Raw genomic sequence first — 22,743 nt, forward strand, 5'->3', positions numbered from 1 at the left:
ATAAAGCTTCTCGCAGACTTCCTATCAGCAAAGGAGTCCGACAAGGTGATACAATCTCACCTAAACTATTTACAGCTACCCTTGAAGACTTATTCAGGCAACTTGACTGGAATGACAAAGGGATCCCCATAAATGGAGAATACCTGAGTCATCTGCGCTTTGTAATTTCTCAGCCAAAAAGAGATCCTCATCAATGGCACTCAGCTCGAACAGGTGAAAAGCTACATCTATCTAGGACAACAAGTGTCTATAGATGGATGTATATTTGATGAAATTGTTCGCAGAGCAAAGCTAGGCTGGAGTGCTTATGGCCGCCTGAATAATATCTTCAAAAGTGACCTTCCACTGTGCCTAAAGCGCAAAGTGATCAACCAGTGTGTGCTTCCCGTGATCATATATGCGTGTGAAAAATGGACCCTAAGTAAAAGAGAGATCCAGAAACTTAGAGTAGCACAACGTGGTATGGAGAGGTGCATGCTGGGCATAACGCAAAGGACAAAAAGAGGAATGAGTGGATAAGGAAGCAGACAAGGGTTTGCGATGTAATAGAGTTTATTAAAAGCCTTAAATGGAGATGGGCTGGACACATAGCTCGAAGAAGAGACAATCGTTGGACAAATCTAGTCATCCAGTGGTATCCAAGAAGTACAAAACGTCTGCAAGGTAGACCTGGAGGCCGCTGGATCGATGAAATGCGGAAGTACGTGGCAACGCAATGAACAGGACCGAGAGAAGTGGAAGCAGCTTGAAGAAGCCTTCATCCAGCAGTGGATAGATTCAGACTGATGATGATGATGATGTTGAATAAAGCTTGAATATACTTTATGTTTCGACTATTTATTTAAATTTATACTTGTACTATCAAAATAAGGTAAGTATGAGGGTGGGTCAATAAGTCCTTAGAAAAGCCGACAGGTGGCGCGACTAGTACTGTAAGCGGTTTGTTTTCATGCAGCGGCACTACCGATTCAGTATGCTGCGAAGTTTCAATCAGATTGGTCGGGTTGTTGTGTGTTTCTCGTACATTTAAAAAAAAAAATTTGCTTGTGGAAAATGAAAAAATGGAAAATGGAGAAAATTGAGTTTAGAGCTGTTATTAAACATTCTAATATAAAAGGGTTAACAGCAAAGGAAATAAAAAATGAGTTGGATTTAGTTCACGGCATATCTGCTCCTTCACTTGCAACTATTTATAACTGGTTAAATGAATTTAAACGTGGTCGTACATCAACAAAGGATGAACCACGCTCAGGACGTCCTGTAGAGGTGACTACACCAGAAATGATCAATAAAATCCACGATATGGTGTTAAGTGACCGAAGATTAAAGTTGAGTGAGATAATTGAGGTTACAGGGATCTCAAAAGGTAGCGTCATTTCTATTTTACATGACAAATTGGGCATGAAAAATATTTCTGCAAGATGGGTGCCGCGTTTGCTCACAGTCGACAATAAACGCAATAGGGTGGTGGCCTCTAAAGCCCTGTTGTCGCTCATGCAACGCAATCCGGATGAATTTTTTCGTCGCTTTGTGACTGTAGATGAAACATGGATACACCACTATACTCCCGAGACGAAAGAACAGTCAAAGCAGTGGATTGCGAAAGGTGAACCATGTCCAAAGAAGGCGAAAACCGTAAAATCAGCTGGTAAGGTTATGGTTACTGCATTTTGGGATGCACGTGGAATTATTTTCGTTGACTATTTGGAAAAAGGAAAAACAATAACAGGGGATTATTATGCATCTTTATTGGACCAGCTAAAAAACAAAATTGAAGAAAAACGGCCCCATTTAAACAGGAAAAAAATCCTCTTTCATCAGGACAATGCCCGTGTTCACACATGTTTACGATCAATGGCTAAAATTGAAGAATTGAAGTTCGAATTGGTCGACCACCCACCGTATTCGCCAGATTTAGCCCCCAGTGACTTTTTCCTTTTCCCAAACTTAAAAAAATGGCTAAGTGGACAACGTTTTTTTTCAAATGAAGAAGTCATCGATCGGACAAATGCTTATTTTGAGGACCTTCCGAAAACTTATTTTTCTGACGGTTTAAAAAAAATTGAGAAACGTCTAACCAAGTGTATTGAGCTCCAAGGAGATTATGTTGAGAAATAAAAAAAAATACAAAAATAAAAACTGTTTTAATGCTTTTTTCTAAGGAATTATTGACCCACCCTCGTATATACAGTGAAAATATTCCTGAATTTTACAAAAAAAGTTTTAACTTTAGGTACAGCTATCTCACGATCCATTTTGATGGACTTGATCTATAATTATTGATTTATATACCCATATATAAATCTCTTTAAAATATTAATATTTTATAGCACGTGCTGGTCTCCAAGGTCGTTGAAGGGCAACGGAAGTAAACCAGACATTGTGTAACTCGACAAAAAATACGGTCATGTTAAACCTTCTACCTTAATTAATACATTTTCGATGTGATAGACGTCGATCGGCAGGCCCAGACTCCGGTGGTTAGACGGTGTCAATGGAGACGCTAAAGCAACCAACAAAAGACACTGGCCCAGAGAACTACCAAGTATTTGTAAACATCAACATGTCTACCATAACGTACCTTTATCTATTTTTAAAGATTTACATATAAAATAGCGTCATGGGTCCCAGGTTCGAATCCTGGGACTGGCAAGTACCCATATTGTTTTTCAATTTGTGCTTGAGTCAGAGTATGGACCTAATAGGTTGAGCGAGTGGCTGACATTCATTTCTCGTAAAAACACAATTTGTTAATACAAACCTCTACTCTGTGGAGGCCCATATGATCCTATTAGGATCGGAGATGGTCGAATAATTATAATACATATAATATGTACGTATTTAGATATTTTTTCTATGAAATATTAATGTTTTAAAGATATTTTTACAACGTTTTCCTTAGCTCGTATTCTTATTTGTCCGGTGGTTCTTTGTCTGGTACAAATATTGCTATCGATTTTTAACTAACTTCCCTACTAGCTAGACATTTGAAATTTTTAGAATATATCAGAACACGATGCCAATACATTTTTTTAATACTTTTAGCCATCTTTAAGTAGAATTGAATTCATTTTCAGTTAATTCTGTTTTGTATGAAAAGTTATTTCGACACCATTATTGGTTGCTAAGCGGATGATCCTAGCAACTAAATTATTATATATACGTGCGTTACTATGGGAATCAATATGAATGTCAAAATGACATTTCAGTATTATTTCTATCGAGTACAAATTTTTTTGATCGTTTAAGCTAGTCAAGTCAAGTTTATATGATTCAACAGAAATTTAAAAACGTTGTAATACATAAAAAGTTCTTTTTATCTTGTAATTATTATATCTATATATATATTGGTAGATACCTACTTATATGTTTTCCATATATTTGACGATAACCGGTATTGGTATATTCATTCGGTATTGCAATCCCTAGTCCGGTATTGTACCTAGGATTCCTCTCGGAGGTTGATTACAGTCCGTTGCTACGTGGCCCGTCTATTAGGTACAATATTATTTTAGTAAAAGCATGCTAAAAGCCATATTTTACAACGTTTTTATTAGCTCGTATTCTAATTTGTCTGGTGGTTGTTTATCCAGTACAAATCTTGGAATCGATTTTTAACTAACTTCCCGACTAGTTAGACATTTGAAACTTTTAGAATATATCAGAACACGATGACAATGCATTATTTTATTACTTTTAGCCATTTTTAAGTAGAATTGAATTCATTTTCAGTTAATTCTGTTTTGTATGAAAAGTTATTTCGACACCATTATTGGTTGCTAAGCGGATGGTCCTAGCAACTAAATTATTAATGTATACGTGTGTTACTATGGAAATCAAAATGATATTTGAGTATTCTATATTTGTTTGTTTGTTTGTTTTTTTATTTACTTCATATCAAGTACAAGTTTGAGCATATTGGGCATAATAATTCAACAGAAAGTTTAAAAACATTGTATATTAAAATTAATTTTTATCTTGTAATTATTATAATATAAATTATCAGTGATACTGCTGATCGATTAAATTTAAAAAAAAATAGCTTAACTGAAAAGATAGGTTACGAGATTGTGTGGTCTTATTCAGGGAAAAAAGAGCGCAGTGGGTTTCCCAATTGGCGGGGAAATGTTTTAGAGTAAGAGTATCATTTAAAGTCAAGGTGTGACGTCGCCGGCCGGTGCTGTTTTGGACGTGTCGGGCGTGATAGAGTTAAATTATTCAAAAAAATGTCCACATAAATATGTGAGAATTTAATAGTAATATTTTATTCAGAGTAAGAAACCTCTTTTAATATTAAGTTGGTTATTATTTTTTTTACTGTCATCTACTCCTACTGAATAAAAAATAAATAACTTAAGATTTGCAGATGATACTACTAATTTCCGCTGGTGAAAAAGTACTCACGGGTGAAGAAGGGCCGCAAAAACCGCCTGCTTATTAAAAGGAATCAGATTAAGCTTACATAATTTTGAAAACACTTCTGAGAAAATGTATTATAACCAATAGTCTATTTCGAAAAAAGTACCGTAAGTAAAAGTAAGTAAAGTAAACACCCAGCAGGAATCGAAACTGCATCTCTCGGATTTCGCGCCCATCACATATACCACTATGCTATAGACGTCATACTCGATTGCGACAAATTTCAATTAATGGATCCTAATACTCTCTGAGGAGTTTTCCAAATTGATTCCTATTACTTTAATTACTAACCGATGTCACGGATCACTCCTAGTTTTTTTGTTGTAGCTTACTTGAACTTGCTAATAATTTTAAATTAACTATAGCGATACTATACAGGTTCGATCTTGCTGGGTGTCTTACTTTTTTCAAAATTATGTATGTTTGATAATTAGAATGTTACATTCTTAAATCTTGTGAATTATTCGTTTAATAAAAAAAATTGTTAATTCAAAAATAAGATTAGGTTAATGATTGTCAATCGGGCTAGCCTTCTACCCGCAGCAAGTATGTGACCCGAGATCATCCATCTGTGGAAAAGACGGATGTGAAGCAGAATTAAGAATGCGCACACATATTACAATAAAAGCAGTGACACGTCTTACCTGTGTCCGGAAAATATTACGTATTTATTTGGTCGTACTACACAGTGAGATGTTGTATCAGAAACCGATGGCCGCATAGCATTGAGATCAAATTCATGAATAATACCTAATATAATTCAATAATACTTAATAAAAACCATCGGAATACAAGGGAAAGATAGAAGAAAATAATTCTTTGATAAGTAAAATAGAAATATAATCGTATTGTATATATTTATATAAAATTATGAATGATTCAAAAGTCGGTTAGCAAGTAAGTGCTTGTGATTAAGTCGTGCCTATCCAATATCTGATAATAATGACAGCATCATCAGATAGTAGTTGATACCAATCAATACCAAATTAAAATAAGCCCCACAAACAACGCGTCTCAATGCTATAATGTTAATGGCCCCACCAAACCACACCCATCCCGCACTACACCCAGTCTTAATCGGGCGTATAACGGGATACTAAGTTTGGTGCAAAGCATCAGCGTTTTATGACCGGAAATATCTCAGGAGCAGTTATCTAAAATTGTAGTAAATAACAAAAGCTAATATAAAACCTCTGTGGGTCTATTCTATGCTTATCGACCGCTAAAGTGATAAAGTGAAAAATATTATCAAACTTAGGGTAGGTTTGTATCAAAATATTAGCACTTATTGTAACAATTACACGAAGCCGGTTTTTATTGTTGCAATAAGTGCTATATTTTAACAGCACCTATCTTGCTGCTGTTAAAATATCGCACTTATTGCAACAATAAAAACCGGCTTCGTGTAATTGTTACAATAAGTGCTAATATTTTGATACAAACCTACCCTAAGTTTGATACTATTTATCAATTTAGTGTTCGATAAGCATAGAATAGACCCACTGAGCATTGACAGTATGACGCTGAAAATTTTCTAAATGCAACAAAATTAGCCTTCGTTGTCACCAGATTGACAGCTGTTTGTCTGAAAAGCCCACTTGAGCAGCTCTTCTCTTTCCGTACAGACCAGAGGATGTGGTTTTTCCGCCACATGGACATGTTGAACAGCCAACACGATCAACTGCCAGCGAAGCCACAGGATGTGTAATTGTCCGGAGGCATAGTAGTTATATCCATTCGTCGTTTGATACAGTCAATCATCCAGAGACTCCTGATAAAGAAACGACCCTCGATATGAGAAGTATTCTGTAGTTTTTTTTTTTTTACATATTATTCGGTGCCGATCAGAGAGCTTTCAGGTAGAGGGCGCCAGAGCAACCAAGTGAAGGAGCTTACTGTGTGAAGCTTTCAGCTTGTGCTTGGCCTGTACTTTGATGCAAGACCGTGAAAAACCCAAGTAAACGAGAAAAAATTTCAAGAGGCTTAAATATAAATTTAATTCATTATGTGTATACTAAAATTTGTCATTTTTCTAACCCTTCTAGTGCCAAGAGGGGAACTAAATGAATACATCTGAGTCAAGCGCAGGTGGATGTAGTTTTGTATATTTTTTATTCGAACAAGAAATTTCACTTGAATTGGTTTAATAAGACGTTGGATTATTAAAGAATATTTTAAAGATTTTATCATTATAATTTTTGAAGGGAATTGTTTTCATAAAGAAAAAGGTGTGCAAAAAATCTTGTAAAAATATACATGCAAACTCTGGGGTGCAAACTAATAGAGGAGAAAAGGGGTGTAACTGCTAAACTGTAGTTTTAAGAATAATGCGTTTATTTTAATTATTAACACAAATAAGGCACTCGCAGCTGTCAAAACGATTTTTTTTGGTGGCATGGTAAGGAAGCAATTGGGGAATAATTAATTATAAATACACTTCTGAGAAAATATATTATAAATAAAAAGGATTTCAAGTTATACACATTTACTTTTATAAAAATCGATGTTTTTTGTAAATAAATATAAAACATAATAAAACTGTGAATTAGTCAAAAATCTCTTAGGCAATAACTTAATAAACTAAATTTTAATAATAAATACGACCATAAAATATGTAATAATAAAATCGGGTCTTGCAAGAAATTCACATTTTTTTCAATTTTAAGTTTATCGTTGACTTAAAATAAAAAAATATTTATCTATTTAATGTTTTCGGATACCTACATATTTATTAATTAACGCAGTTGAAAATTGTAAATTATCAAAAAAATGTCTCAAATTGCATGCTTCGTATTTTTCCGGTAGGTGCCTCTGGTAGGTACAGACATCGCCTTAAGAACTGCTTTTCTATCGATTTTTTGATTTCTCGCGCATTTTTTTGAAATTGTTACCGTGGGTTGCTCTTTTTTTGAAAACGGGACATTTCGGCGTCCCGAAACTTTGGTTGGGACAACGGGATAGGCTACATAAAAACTGGACGGTTCCATTCGAAACGGGTTATTTGGTCACGTAATGTATTACACGCACGTCTATTATGCGTGGTTCTTTTTCGTAGGACACTCACACATTCTAAACCCTACGTCAAAATGTACCGTATTGGTATTAGCCTATAGGAATTCTATTTATTATATCCCTTCACTGCATATTGTCGCAAATTTGCGACATTTCAAACTATTTCGATATAGCCAATGCCATCTGTGTAAATTATCAAATAATATCCTTTTTCGATGCATAGAAAACTGTTTTACAATAAACATCCTACTTAACCGATTTTGTTTGGACATTTCAAGAAATAAAGCATTTCTGCATTATCGTCTATGCATTTCTGCTTTGACAGTTGACGAATTCGTATGTACGCCAAAATCCGCATTTGTAAATAAATAAAAAAAAATATACAGAATATTGAAATCGGTTTAGTAAAAATATCTACACATCAAATAAGGTGTGTATATTAGTTTTTTTATAATTGTTATCATTTGTTTTTGTATTTTGTCATACTGATATGTAAGATTTCCTAATGTCATAAATCTGCGACACTATGCAGTCTTTTTTTCTTCTCTTCTTCCACCCTGTCACGTCCCAACATTAGGACATAGGGCCAGCACAAGTTGGCGCCACTTCCCTTGGTCCATCGCCAACTCTTCGCCTCCCGCCATGTCAGACATGCAGCACGTAGGTCGCTCTTGTAGCACCGCTGCAGGGTGAGGGAGGGCCGGCCACGGCGATGGAACCCTTGAGGCTGTGCCACAAGGGTACGAAGTGTCGCACTCTTTGGCGGCATCCGGAATACGGATTCCGGACACCACGTAGTAACATACAAAAAAAAAAAAGAAATACAAAAAATCATGCAGTGAAGGGATATTCTGTTCTGTGGTTGTTGGTTTCTATTGGTCCATGTTTCAGATGCATGGTTTATAATACAACCTTTAAGAGAAGTCTTAGTTGAAGAGCGAAAACTTGTATAGGTAAGCGTCTACCTGTAAAAATATTATTTTCTCGCTTATTATTTCACTCACATTTTCGAGAAAAACGGCCTAAAATAAATAAGCAGGGGCGGAGGAGAAGAAAATCCTGCGTGTAAATAATGTGTAAAAATAATACGAAATGTGATCAAAATGCAGATTTCTCCGCTGAGGAGTTACAATAAATTCACGTCACCTGCTAACCAACAACGGCGACGCGTTCCAACAAATAAATTGCTCGCAATAATCTGAGCGAAACTAACATGCGGGACTGAAGGGGTTAACGGAGAAGTATGGGGTGTTATTTTTTAAAACGTCACGGATACGTTTTCCTCAAAGGGCGATAGTTATGGCTATTCAACCGTGTAATACTGAGACATGGAAAAGTTGAAATAACAGTTAAATTGGAATTTTTGAAGTTATACTTCTTTTGGCGCGTTTGGGAAATCAGATCAGAGTGTATTTTTTTCGTGTGACATGTAACACATAATTTATTTTTTCACACAAAAAAAAACGCACTAGATTGTATTCGAACCACCGATTGTTCGGTTATCAGCCAAACGCACTACCTTTACGCCACAGTAGGATAAGGCAATCGTTACGATTATACAGTATAATATTATAGTTTAGAATTGTTCCGTTGCCTAGGCAGCGAATATATTATTGTCGGCCATTTGCAATTCCTTACGTAAACAAACGATTAAACGTCAGATTGACATTTGGTACTTTAAAAATAAAAACAACGAGAAACCATTATATAATTTAGTAATATAAGTTAAAGTGTAAAGAAATAAACCAACGGCGTTCCAATAAGCGGTCCTTTTTCTTGAGTGTGTAATTTAACAAGACAATTAAGAGCTAGTCAAAGATTCTACTTTATCACAAGTTTTGTTTTTGTTTTGTTACGCCAAAGAAGTAGGTATAACTTCTAACGCACGTACATAAGTACACATACCGATTTTTAAAAACGCATGTTTCCACTTTGGGTGGGTAGTTTACAATATAATATAACTTTCAAGTCGCTATAATTACCATGGTCACCAGTGGGCCGAAGGGTGGAGATAGGCTGTTAAGCTCCGATAAACTTTATGAGTCATACGAATTTGTTTTCATTGAACTAAGCCTACAATTTACAGATGGTGTTGGTTAGATTTTTTAAATTCAATTAAACACTGTGAAAACCAAGCCATAATAGATAATATTAAAAAAAAATCCTATATAAAATATCTAAAATGGTGCCATTAAATTATACATAATTTTGGATATTTTATAGTATACATAATAATATTTTTATCTACTATGGTTTGGAATATGCAGGGCTTAATGAATTTTAAGAAACTGACCAACAACATATGTGTACTATGTATTCTTAATTTATCGAAAACAAATAAGTATGATGGAAAATGTGTACACTATTTTGTCGTATCGCCCATAACATACCAAAATGATTATGGTTTAGTTTAGGCAAGGTTTAATTGATTTTTAAAATTACTTACCAACATCATCTGTAAATTGTAGTCTTAGTTCAATAAAAACAAACATGAATGACTGACAAGGATTACTGTGAACTATTTATGTCAGATCTTAACAGCCTACCTCCACCCTTCGCCACTTGGTCACTGTATTCCTTCAATCAGTAGCTCATAAAATACTTGGATTAAATAAAAGATTAAAAAATGAAGCATTCTTATTGAATATAAATAATTCGAAAATGACTCTTACTAAACTATTAAATAAAATAAATATTCCTATCAGAAATATAATTAAAAGGAGATTTGATCATCAGATTTCGGACGTACACTTATTGGTTAATTTCATCAAGATTATGTACCTATGGCGTAGGAACAATGACATTAATATGAACGAAGCATCTGGAAAAAAATGACACTCACTTTTTTGTCGGGTCTGCCGAATGGCATAATCTGTTCTAACGCTAGTACAATAAAGGTGATATTTCTATAAATTCCTGATGCTTTTTGTCGGGTCTGCCGAACGGTTCGGTTCGAACGGGTTCGCTCAAATGAACATTGATATTAGAAACACTGTTCTAACGCCATTGCAATAAAGGTGATATTGCTATAAATTCCCGATGCGTGATATCGCATAATGGAAAATGCGTGACGTCTACCTATACATGTGCGAATGTACTGTATTGAGTGCGTTGTCCATTATTAATGCCATTGCGTAGGAAGCTTAGTTGGTAAAGCTCATTGGCTGGAATCCAACGGATGCGTGTTCTTTGTAATATATATGCTTCAAAGGTATTTTTGATATACGTGACTTAAAATTGCAAGTATATTATAAACTATTTATTATGTTGAGGAGTAAAATATGTATTCGATTGCAATTTCATTTCACCTACCGCTAAATTAATGCTTGCAAACTAGTAAATTCGTTCATTCTTCTATCGCAAAGCACTTGAAGGCAGTGGCGTGGTGAAAGGGTGGGGTGCGCCCGCCTCCCCAGCAGGGGCGGCCAGCGAGAAATAGGGGTGGGGGCCTGGATGTGACATTTGTACAAAACACCGTGATTTTTCTCTCACAATAATTTTATTCGTATGCCACAACACATACCGTCGCTAGATTTACTTTATATTTGAACGTAAGTTATGCAAGAGCGTAGATTTCAGAAATGGTTCTGATTCTCGGAGTTTCGCGAGGCGTGTTACTCCAAACGACTTGCGTTGATATGGATAGAAATGAATTACAATTGAAATTAACAATCATGTTAATAACTCATTAATTATTATTGTTAATTCATTTTACCTATGTAAAAAAATAATTTATACACTATAATTACGAGAATATATCGCTGAAACAATAACTATTCCAGTAAAATCGATCACTGATGTTTTGTTATAATACTACAAAATCATATTAATTATTAAATCTCAAATTCATTTTTCAACTGAGTACATTTCAGTGTTGTTTGGGCATAACCTGTTAAGGGGGAGAGGCAATCCAACAGAGAACCTAGCGGAACAATACGAAGCTTGCAATTTGAGATTTTTTTTGATAATTAATAATTTTAACTGTAAAAATAAAAAAAAAATCAAGTTATACACATTTATATTTTTATAAAAATCGATGTTTTTAAAATAAATATAAAAAATATTAAAACGATGAATTAGTCAAAAATCTAAACGACGAAAAATTGAAAACTTAATAAACTAAATTTTAAAAATAAATCGTCACTGTTCTGGCAGAAGACACTAATTCGAAAAAATGACATATTGAGTTAGTTATACCAAAATGTTTCTTCTTTCAAACTTTACCGTCTGGAATCCTTTTTAATAAATAAACAGTCTTTAATTGAAAATCATCCTTTTTACGATTACTTAATAAACTCATATGATAGACAATTTCAAACATTTTAACAACTTCAAAGTCAAATTACTCAAAACTAGTATTCTCCAGTTAGTGTGTTCTGCCAGAACAGAGACAAAATATGACCATAAAATATAATGTAGTAATAAGAAGTGACCCTGCAACGAATTCAAATTTTATTACATTTTTTTACAATTGTAAGTTTATCTTTAAATAATAAAAAAAATATCTTTTTAGTGTTTTCAGATACATATTAATTAATTAATACAAATTGTAAATAATCAAAAAAAAAATCTCAAATTGCAAGCTTCGAATTTTTCCGCTAGGTTCTCTGCTGGCGTACCTCTCCCCCTTAACTCCATTTACAGGCAGAGGGTTGGAGCGGACCCTTTTTTGAGTTGCTCCGCTCCTGCTCCACTCCAGATAAAAAGTTTTAATAAGTGTTATATGTATTCAAATGTTAAAAAGATAAGTAGTAATCGTTAAAATAATCGTCATTTTCATTATTAATTCTATTAAACAAAACGCGGCAGCAAATCGTCTCTCATTATTTGCCTCTTCTGTTAAAAAGTGAGGTTATTTATTACTCGGCAGTGTTGCCATATTTTAAATAATTCCAGTGTTGCAAAGTGTCAAAATATACTATTTTCATTGGATTTTAGGACGAAAATTTAATAATAAAAAAACATCCGGAGCAGTGGAGCACTACAAATTTTTGGTGCTCCGTGCTCCTGCTCCGAGCTCCGCTCCAATGCTCTGTTTACAGGAAAGAAATTTTAAACTTTGAATTGTCCCCATAAATCTAGGTTCAATTTTTTTGTCTAATTAATATTGAGAATACATTTTAAAATAAATAAATGAAGAATATGAGAAATATTATATTTTCAATGATTCCACTAATTAGGAAAATAATTACACTTGACAGTGATCAAAACGTCAAAATGCTCTGCGCAGTGTAGTTCGTATTTTTACGTCAGGTTCGCCACTATATTTCTAATGCGCATGCGCAGATATCGTGCAAGTTGCAACTATCGTTTGAAAATTCACAAGCCGCTGAACTATTTCGATCCATGCATGCAATCTTGCAACTTGCATGATAATACGTATTTACAAGTGTATTTTCTTGTTATGACCGCGATAATAAGTACTGCCAGCCAGTCATATTATTATTGTTACCTATAAAATAGAATACAATTTTATAGCAGGTAGTGTCAAAACTAGAAAACTATAGTACCTAGGTCACATTATTAGAGGATAAAGGAACAGCATTTCCCAACTTGTGATACAAGAAAAAAAACGGTGTGTGTACTTATGTACGCGCGTTAGAAGTTATACTTGTTTGGCGTAACACAACAAAAACAAAACTTGTGATAAACTAGATTCTTTGACTAGCTCTTAATTATCTTGTTAAATTACACACTCAAGAAAAAGGACCACTTATTGGAACGCCGTTGGTTTATTTCTATACACTTTAATTTATATTACTAACTGACGTTTAATCGTTTATTTACGTAAGGAATTGCAAATGGCCGACAATAATAAATTCGCTGCCTAGGCAACGGAACAATTCTAAACTATACTATTATACTGTATAATCGTCACGATTGCAGTATCATACTGTGGCGTAAAGGTAGTGCGTTCGGCTGATAACCGAACAATCGGTGGTTCGAATCCAATCGAGTGCGTGTTTTTTTTTCGTGTGAAAAAAAAATTATGTGGTACATGTTACACGCCAAAAATATACTCTGATCTGATTTCCCAAACGCGCCAAAAGAACTATAACTTCAAAAATTAACGGTTAGCGTAGAAGAGGACAGTGCTGTATTTCGTGGCTTAAGAATCTCCGTGATTGATACGTGTGTAGCTCCATCAAACTATTTCTTGTAGGTAGGATGATATAAGGTAAAAACAACCCAGATAGTACCCGGACCTCCGTTAGGAGCTGACACTGTAGCTGCAGAATAATAAGCGATTGAATATCTATTGTTTATAAAAATATCAAATTACTTTGCAGTAATATATTCCCAATCCATTTCCAGTAAACAACGCAGCTAGACCAGCAAGTCGATTAGGCGAAATAAGAGACGGTGTATTATTACATCATATCACAGCACATTATACCAGTACGGTGTATGAGCTGAATAAACATTTCTCATAGTATTTTCTTACAACTGTAATAACAAATAATATTTCTTTTCGCTACTCAATTTAAAACGCTGACTCTATATTTAGTTCAATATGATTATGTAACAGAATTTTAGTGTTAATGTGTTAATTTTTATTGTATAAATAACGAAGAACAATTTATCTCAATGTCACTTGAATCAGAGTACTTAGCTAGTAACTATCATGTATAATATACTATTGTACCGATACGCTGCTAATAAAACTCACCCCGCTACATCGTAGACTTCGTCATTATCATCATCCTCAGAGTGACCCCAACAACACGATAATAAATAAAAGTTTTCTTTTTAATAGTTTTAGATAAGTTTTGATGAAGTAAAACACTGAAATCTGCACTATACCTTAAATCTTAAATAATATATTTTGATACAATTATAGGGCTTGAGTAATAAAACAATATTTACGCATCCAAATCATTGTATTTTTGAACATACATAATTCTGAAAACTCCAATGAGAAAATATAGCCATTAGAAAAAATCTTTTTCGAAAAAAATAAGACACCCGGCAGGAATCTATCTAACCTGCGTCTCTTGGGTTTTGCGCCCCGTCCTCTATTGGCTATATTTTCTGTTGAGTATTTTTGTACATTCTTAAATCTTGTGAATTATTCGTTGAATAAAAGTAATAGTTAATTAAAAATTATTAGCGAGTTCAAGTAAGTTACAACAGAACATATTGGAGTGATCCGTGACGTCGGTTAGTAATTAAAGTAATAAATGGTTTGATTTAGAATACAAAAATTGCCTACCGTAACTCAATTTAGAGAGCGCTTATGAGCAGGTATTAATGAGGCCTATAGTTAAATTTGTCGCAATTAAGCATGGCAGTCGTAGCATAGTGGTAATGCACAGGGCGCGAAACCCAAGAGACACAAGTTCATGAGGGTTTTCAGAATTTTCAGAGTTTTTCTATAATTAGAATGGTACATTTTAAAATCTCGTGAATTATTCGTTGAATAAAAGAAATAGTTAATTCTATTTTTATTGAATGAAGGGTATTTTTTATTTGTCAGTAACGCGCATACTAGAATTTACAGTACACTTGCGTGAACATTTTCCATTTCCCCACATCGAACAGATGCAGGATCTCCCCTCCCCCACGCCCGTCCGGAATATATATATTTTTTAATAATATTTAAAAAATGCGAAAAATAATAATTGTTTGTTATAATTCCGGCTAGATGCGGCGAGCGGAGACGCGACCTGCACCTTAATTTTTATTTCTACGTGACACGTGTCGCGCATTTAATTTTTTTCGCAATCTGTAACTACCCACAGCGGCCCCTCACACTCCCCACGCCACTGGTCACGTGTGAATAATAATAATAATCATATAAAGTCAACGTATTTATGTTTGTGTAATAAATGAAGCGACATATGGGTATCTGAGTATCTACCCGTATTTCGTAGAATAGATTTTTTTATATTAAATGCATACAATAGTATGGCCCTTGATTTGGGGTTGTTGTGAAAATCTTTTTAGTGGATTATCTATTGAAGCCTTTACTCAGCCTTTCCAAAAGATTTGAGACATTTTTGGATAATCTACAATTTCAACTAAGTATTTTTTTCCTTTTATTATGTTAACTGTCAATACATGGTGGAACTGCATTGTATTATTGATTTATATTGATAAAACGCAAATTTTTTTTGTACCTTTATTTAATAAATTTGGACCGGTTTCGTCTGCCTCAAAGTTGAAAATGTTCCTTTGCTTGCAATTTGAGACAGTTTTTGGATAATCGAAAATTTCAACTGTTAATTAATAAATATGTACCTATCTGAAAACATGTAAAAAATGTAATAAAATGTGAATTTGTTGAATCGAGAATTTTATCTAATGATTTTTGATGTTTATAAATGTTTTGAAAAATACGTACTAAATTTAAACGCATCATTCAATTTTATGTCAGTGATTTTTTGAAGTTTCATTGAATTAGTGTGTCGTTGTCATTAGTGTGCAGTGTGCACCTATTCATTAGTACCTAGTAATATTGTATCATCTTCTTATTTCTTGTAAGTATACCCGACAAGTGTGCTCTTTTGGTGGAAGTGTGGACGACGTTTTATAAATTATTTTTAAAATATGTCTACTTAGCTTACTCGCTATATTCTAATGCATCTAATTGTTTATGCTTTTGTATGGATTCTTATTATCACGCTGTGTTTTTTTTGTTTAAATACCGTCTAACATTGAACATAAATAATTTGAAAACACTTTTATATAACCAATAGAAAAAAAATACGACATCCAGCAGGAATCGAACCTGCATCTCTCGGGATTCGCACCCACGCGCATTGACCACAGTGCTATTAGCATTATATCTAATTGCGACGAATTTTAACTAACGGTTTAACTTATTAACAATGTCAATACTCTCTGAAGCGCTTTCTAAATTGAGTTACTAAATTGGCAATCGGCTTTTGTATTTTAAATCAAAGTAGTTAGGTAGTATTACTTGAATAAAAAACGGTCTAATATTGTTATATAAGTATGTTCATTGTTTTTTCATAGCATGCTGTAAACGTTTTGATATTTTGTAATGTTCACGTCGAGCAAAGTAAATGAATATAGATTTAAAATTGAATTCGAAGATTTTAGTAGGATATACGTAATAACATACATACACCCACGGTGGCCGCGCGGCTTAAGCGTCGGACTATAACGCCGAGGGTCCCAGGTTCGATTCCTGGGTCTGAGATTGTTTTTCAATTTGTGTATGAGTCAGAGTATGGACCTAATAGGTTGAGCAAGTGGCTGACATCCATTTCTCGTAAAAAACAAAATCTATCAATACAAACATCCACTCTGTGGAGGCCCATATTATGATCCTTTAGGATCGGACATCGTCGAATAATAATAATAATAATAATAACATATAATTAAGCAGTTAAATTATAATTTATATGTCAAATATATATATATATATATAAATATATGTCAAATTTCGTATTATTGATACTAATACCATGTAGGTATAAAATGAAAACAGTTTTTCATTATAAGGGAGGAAATTGCCGGAGAGATGTCACTGTTTTACCAGGAACACGGCTGTATTGAAAGCTTTTACTATTCGACTCTGGGTGGCCGGTGAGGAAAATTGTTTGAGTAATAATTATTTTCAAATACTGGATATAATAAATATATCAAACAACGTGAGTGTAATACGTTTTGAATATAAATTTATTTTATATAAATCGAAATTTGGATAGTTGTTATTGATTTAACAATCCTAAAAAAAGGTTTTTTTTATAGTTATACTGTGATTTGAAATTTCAAATCATTCATTCATAAAATTAAAAATGAATCAAGCCAACTGTGAAAATGTAGACAGTCAATATAATATATCTCTACTATTACTAATATCGGAGTGATTATCTGTGTGCTAGTTTCCCTTTCCGTTTATTATAACTCGAAACCTATTGCACCAACATTGATAGAAATTGCACAGCTTATAGACGTACCAAAGTTTCAGTAGCTAATTATAATCTCGATTCTAAATATCTCAAATGAAACTTAACAAAAATGGCATACTTGCAACTAGGGAATCCAATCCCGAGCCAAAATTCTGATCCCGGGATTTCGGGATTACAATTTGACAATCCCGGGATCCCGGGACTGGTCCCGGGATTGGGATTTTTTTCCATTGTTAATATAAAATTTTTATATTTACAAATAACATTGATAAAATCGGTCAAAAATAAATCTAGTATAATTTATACTATTTAAGACATTTATTGTTAATATTGTATACGTTAAATCTTGGAAATACACAAGTTTAATGGAGTAAATAATATTGTAATATAAATAATAATGTGAATTTAATATGAGATTGCTATTTCTGATAGTAAAGACATAATGAATAGATCAGCGAGATTTAAAATAGTAAAGCAAATAATCATGGCGTACTTATGGCCTTTCCGCTTCATAAATCTAATTAGTCAGCCAAATATGAAACTGCCGTAAAACGTATGATATCATGGTGGAATTACTTTGTTAAAAGTGCGAAGCATTGTGTTTTTACCAATCTTTCTCATTTTTAATAATCTATGTGAAAAAATAAAATGAATCGGCAACCTACACATCAAACTTCATTCAAACTCAGTTTATTTCTAATGTAGTTATTTTGTATTAAAAGTATATTTTCTGTTATATTTTCCATAAAAATTGATAAAAAAATCAATCCCGAAATCCCGGGATTATGTTTATCAATCCCGGGATTCATAGGTATCGAAAATAGCTCGGGATCCCGGGATCCCGGGATTCGGGATCCCGGGATTGGATTCCCTACTTGCAACAGTGTAATATTAAGGTAAAGCGCGAGTTGAAAAGTTGAAAAAATATGAAGTAATGCGCAGACGAAACGGTTTCTTGTAAATTGTACGTAAAACATTTCACCATGGCACAATTCACCGTGAGCTTTCTATCGAAAATGGATGACCGTATACTATACGGTCTCCAATTTTTTAAGGCTATACCTCAGTTGAGGCATGGTCTAAAAATATCGTGACTAGGCGATGCGCGGATTGCGGGCCGCGGGTGCAAATTACGCAAGCCGAACGAAATATAATTTGTCATAAAAGTTCAACATGCGTCATTTTTATGTTATATTTATTATTATATTCGTAATAATAATAGTACATTAATTGACATGTTTTCTTTTTCAAGAACATGCGGCACGTTTTTTAGTCATCTTTACACGATTTAAGAATATATTCATCCGACTCCATCACAAAAAAATTGACGTGCGAACAAGTCGCTATCCCTATCCGGATGGCAACGCGGCCAAAATTTCGTTCCACATAGTGTTGAAAATTATTTGCCGTTTTACTCTCTCTCTTAAAATTTTCACAGCTGATTTTGACATAATTCATGAATTCAAGAATGAAAACCTAATCTAACCTAAAAATAATCCAGTATATCAGCTATTTTCAAAATTTGTATCCTGCTGGCTTCCTGTAAAGTGTAAACCGACAACATTTTATACATGAATTGTATGTCAGTACTATACGAACCAAAGAGGTTGGACGGTCTTTAAATATACGGCCATATATTATTTCCGATACAATATTTTACGGTTAAGTGTAATACGGCCAAATCCATACGTACACGTTTCCGGATACGAGACGAAACGGGTCCAAATCATCATTAGTTTATGTCGAGATATAGTGTAAATTTAGTGTGCGCTATGTACCTATAGGGGATCTTAAAATCCTACCTCCACCCTTCGCCACTGTTTTTACCCAACAGTGGATCAAGTTGATGATAATCAAGTACGTCGAAGATATCTTCCAGTTATTGTGTTATAAATTGTTCCTTGGCCATTTGAATCATAATAAAAAAAATCCCATATGCAAAAGCAAACAGTTACGAGGGTATGAGAAATGCGATACGTATATTATACGATAGGTACCGAAGCGAGCCCATATTATTAAAATAGGATTATTGCAAGAGAAATTTACAGTTTTATTATCCAAAGAAAAGCCATTAAATGTTGATTTATCGGAGAAGTTTGGATTCACCGAACAGATTGGATCTATTCTCCTTGGGAGGGTAGAGTTTTTTTTCGCGCATCTTGCGAATCGTTAGACTGGAATAGCTATTAGTAACATAATAGCTATCTCAGTATGTACTAACTAACATACCATAACCATTTTATCTTATATATATATTTAACTTGAAAACACCTTAGATATATACTTACTAGAGAAAATCACACTAGACGGGATTTGAATCCGTGTATCCACTGGTATCGCGCCAATATGTTTTAATCAATTAAGCCACGGACCTCCTACTAAACTACGATAATTTAAACTAGTAGTTTTTACATGAAATGCTTATCAATTGCGTTATATTTGACTATCGGTATCGTATCGCTCGTCGGCATCGTGTTCGAATCTTGGGTTCGATGAATTTACATGTAGTTTGGGCCTAGAATCTAGAGAATTGTCCTAATAGGTTTAGCAAGAGGTTTACATTGATTTCTCGTAAAAGATCTATTAAGGCGATACCTCTACCTACCAGAGGCACCTAGCGGAAAAATACGAAGCTTGCAATTTGAGAAATTTTTTTGAAAATTTACAATTTTAACTGTATTACACAGTAAACTGGGTAACTAACTGCTCCTGAGAAATTCCCAGGCATACAAAAAAATGAGGCTTCACATCCAAACGTAGGGTCCCGTGATACGCCCGATTAAGATCGGGTGTGGTGCGGTTTGGTGGGGCCATTAACTTCAATTTATTAATTAATAAATATGTATTTGAACACATTACAAAGAAGTCAAAGATACAATTTAAAAAATGATATAAAATGCGAATTAGTTAACATATAGGTACCATCTTATTATTACATATTATTTTATGGTAATATTTTATTATTCAAATTTAGTTTAAGAGCATACTTCAGTGAAACGACAAATAATTTTCAACTATAGAAAGCGAGAGCGAAAGTCGACCTGTGAACACGTCAATTTGTTTCGTGATGGCGACGGGGGTATTAATCTTTAAATCGTGTAAAGATGACTAAAAAACCCATTTACTTGAAAAAGAAAACATGTCAATGAGTATATTATTATTGTTACTAATAGAACATTAAATGGACGCATGTTGAATTTTTATGACAAATTATATTTCGTTCGGCTCGCGTCATTTGCACAATCCGCGCATCGCCTAGTCACGATCTTTTTCGACCATGCCTCAACTGAGGTATAGCCTTACTAAGTTTTCTATATTGTAATGAAAAGATTTTTGAATAATTCGTAGTTTTAATATTTTTTATATTTATTTAAAAAAAAAAACATCGATTTTAATAAAAAATATAACTGTGTATAACGTGAAATCGTTTTATTTATATATTTATGTATTTTTCCGCTAGGTGCCTCTGGAAGGTAGATGATTTGCCTTAATCCTTTACACGCGGACGGTACACCTGTTGTACACTAATTAATTGGCCATTCGATATAATTAGCATGTTATTTAAATGCGGTAATTAAATACTCCATAGTCAACAAGTTAAGAAACCTATTCGTGAGACGGGCAAGCTCATCGTCAGATCGTAGACCAATGCAAAGAAAAAATGTACAACGAAACATGCTGCAATGTTTTATATTATTATTAATTGAGCAAAAAAACGGGGTCTAGGACGATTTGGCACCGGGACAACTGGACGCCACGGAATTCGAAAATAAATAGACGTTAGGTACTTATAGGTATACTTTAAAAAATATATTTAATATTATTATTTATATTTAATATTATTATTTATATTTAAATGATTATATTATGATTTAATAGTTGGTGAGAATGTAAATATGCAGACGTAAATAATGTTTTAATCGTGCATATGTTTAAGTTCCAACGAAAAAATAGTTTTTTATTTTATATAAAGCCTTAGGCATGATAATTCTCAATCCGCAATAAAGAATGCATTATGTTAAGAGTAAAATGAATTAAAACTACTAAGTAGTAGATAGAAACTGATTAAAATACCTAGTCTACGTTCTGTATACGTGTCTACGACAGTGCGGCGTCCAATTGTCCGGAGTCCAGTCGTCCCATTCCCTAAAAACGTGATTCAATAAGAGTTTCCATACCAATATACAAGTTAGTCGAAACGCATATTTTCCAAGCGCAATAAATTGTCCATTTCCCATTTCAATTTTCCACCCCATTCAAGCAACATTAAAAGAAGAAGAGAATATCGAAGGGGGCATGGGAAATAATAATATTAATATTAAAATATCGGCGGATTGTGCAGTTATATGCATAATTACCTAAAGATGGGCAATAAGCATTAAAACTTTACGAGGCGAGGGGGGTTATTTTTCTGGCTACATAATATAAATCAAATGAACCGTTTCATTATGGGAAAAATATATTTATGGCTGATGAAACGAGGCACATGAAAATAGTTTATAATATAAAGTAATTCGCCAAATTATTGTATTATATTAATATTAATTTTAATCTCGTATATTTATATCTTCAAGAGTGACCTACCATTATGTCTTAAGCGTAGGGTGTTCAACCAATGTGTGCTACCCGTGCTCACGTATGGCTGCGAGACGTGGACCCTCAACACGAGAGATGTCCAAAGGATAAGAGTCACACAGCGAGGCATGGAGAGGTGCATGTTGGGCATCACGCGAAAGGACCGTAAGAGAAACGAATGGGTTAGGAGTACGCGATGTAATAGACGTTGCCAAACAGCTGAAATGGAGATGGGCGGGGCACATTGCTCGCCAAAAAGACGGCCGCTGGACAAATGCCGTCATCCAATGGTACCCAAGGGGTACGAAACGGCCACAGTGTCGCCCTAAAAGCCGCTGGATTGACGAACTGGTAAAGTTCGGCGGAAATACGTGGCAGCGAACGACACAGGACCGAGAGAGTTGGAGAAAGCTTGGGGAGGCCTTCATCCAGCAGTGGATTGACCCCGGCTGATGATGATGATGATATTTATATACAGTATACCGATGACACAGTGTTGATCGCTGACGTCCTAAAGAGTTTGCATCAATTAGTAGAACGCAGTGGCGAAGGGTGGATGTAGGCTGCTAAGATACGACATAAATAGTCCACAGTAAACTTTGTCAGTCATACGTGTTTGTTTTCATTGAACTAAGTTAACGAATTACAGATGGTGTTGGTTAGTTTTTTAAAATTCAATTAAACACTGCTAAACCGAGCCATAATAGATAATAGTCAAAAAATAATCGTCTATCTATAAATTATGCCATTAAACCATACATAATTTTCATAATTGAAAGATTAACGGTAAGCGTAGCAGAGGACGACACCGCATTTCGTGGCTTAAGAACGTTCATGTAGATTGTAGATCCACTGA

The 22,743-nt window shown here is 34.1% G+C and overlaps 1 protein-coding gene across 1 annotated transcript in view; it reads right to left on the reverse strand.

Annotated features, from left to right (window-relative positions):
• Positions 1 to 22,743, reverse strand: part of mbo (Nuclear pore complex protein Nup88) — a 285,671-nt gene that overhangs the window by 98,070 nt on the left and 164,858 nt on the right. The gene's annotated exons all lie outside the window — the stretch shown is intronic.

This window comes from Rhyacophila brunnea, unplaced genomic scaffold (assembly GCF_057557595.1).
Source record: "Rhyacophila brunnea isolate RB1 unplaced genomic scaffold, BYU_Rbru_1.0 scaffold_23, whole genome shotgun sequence".
NCBI classification, from domain to species: Eukaryota; Metazoa; Arthropoda; class Insecta; order Trichoptera; family Rhyacophilidae; genus Rhyacophila; species Rhyacophila brunnea.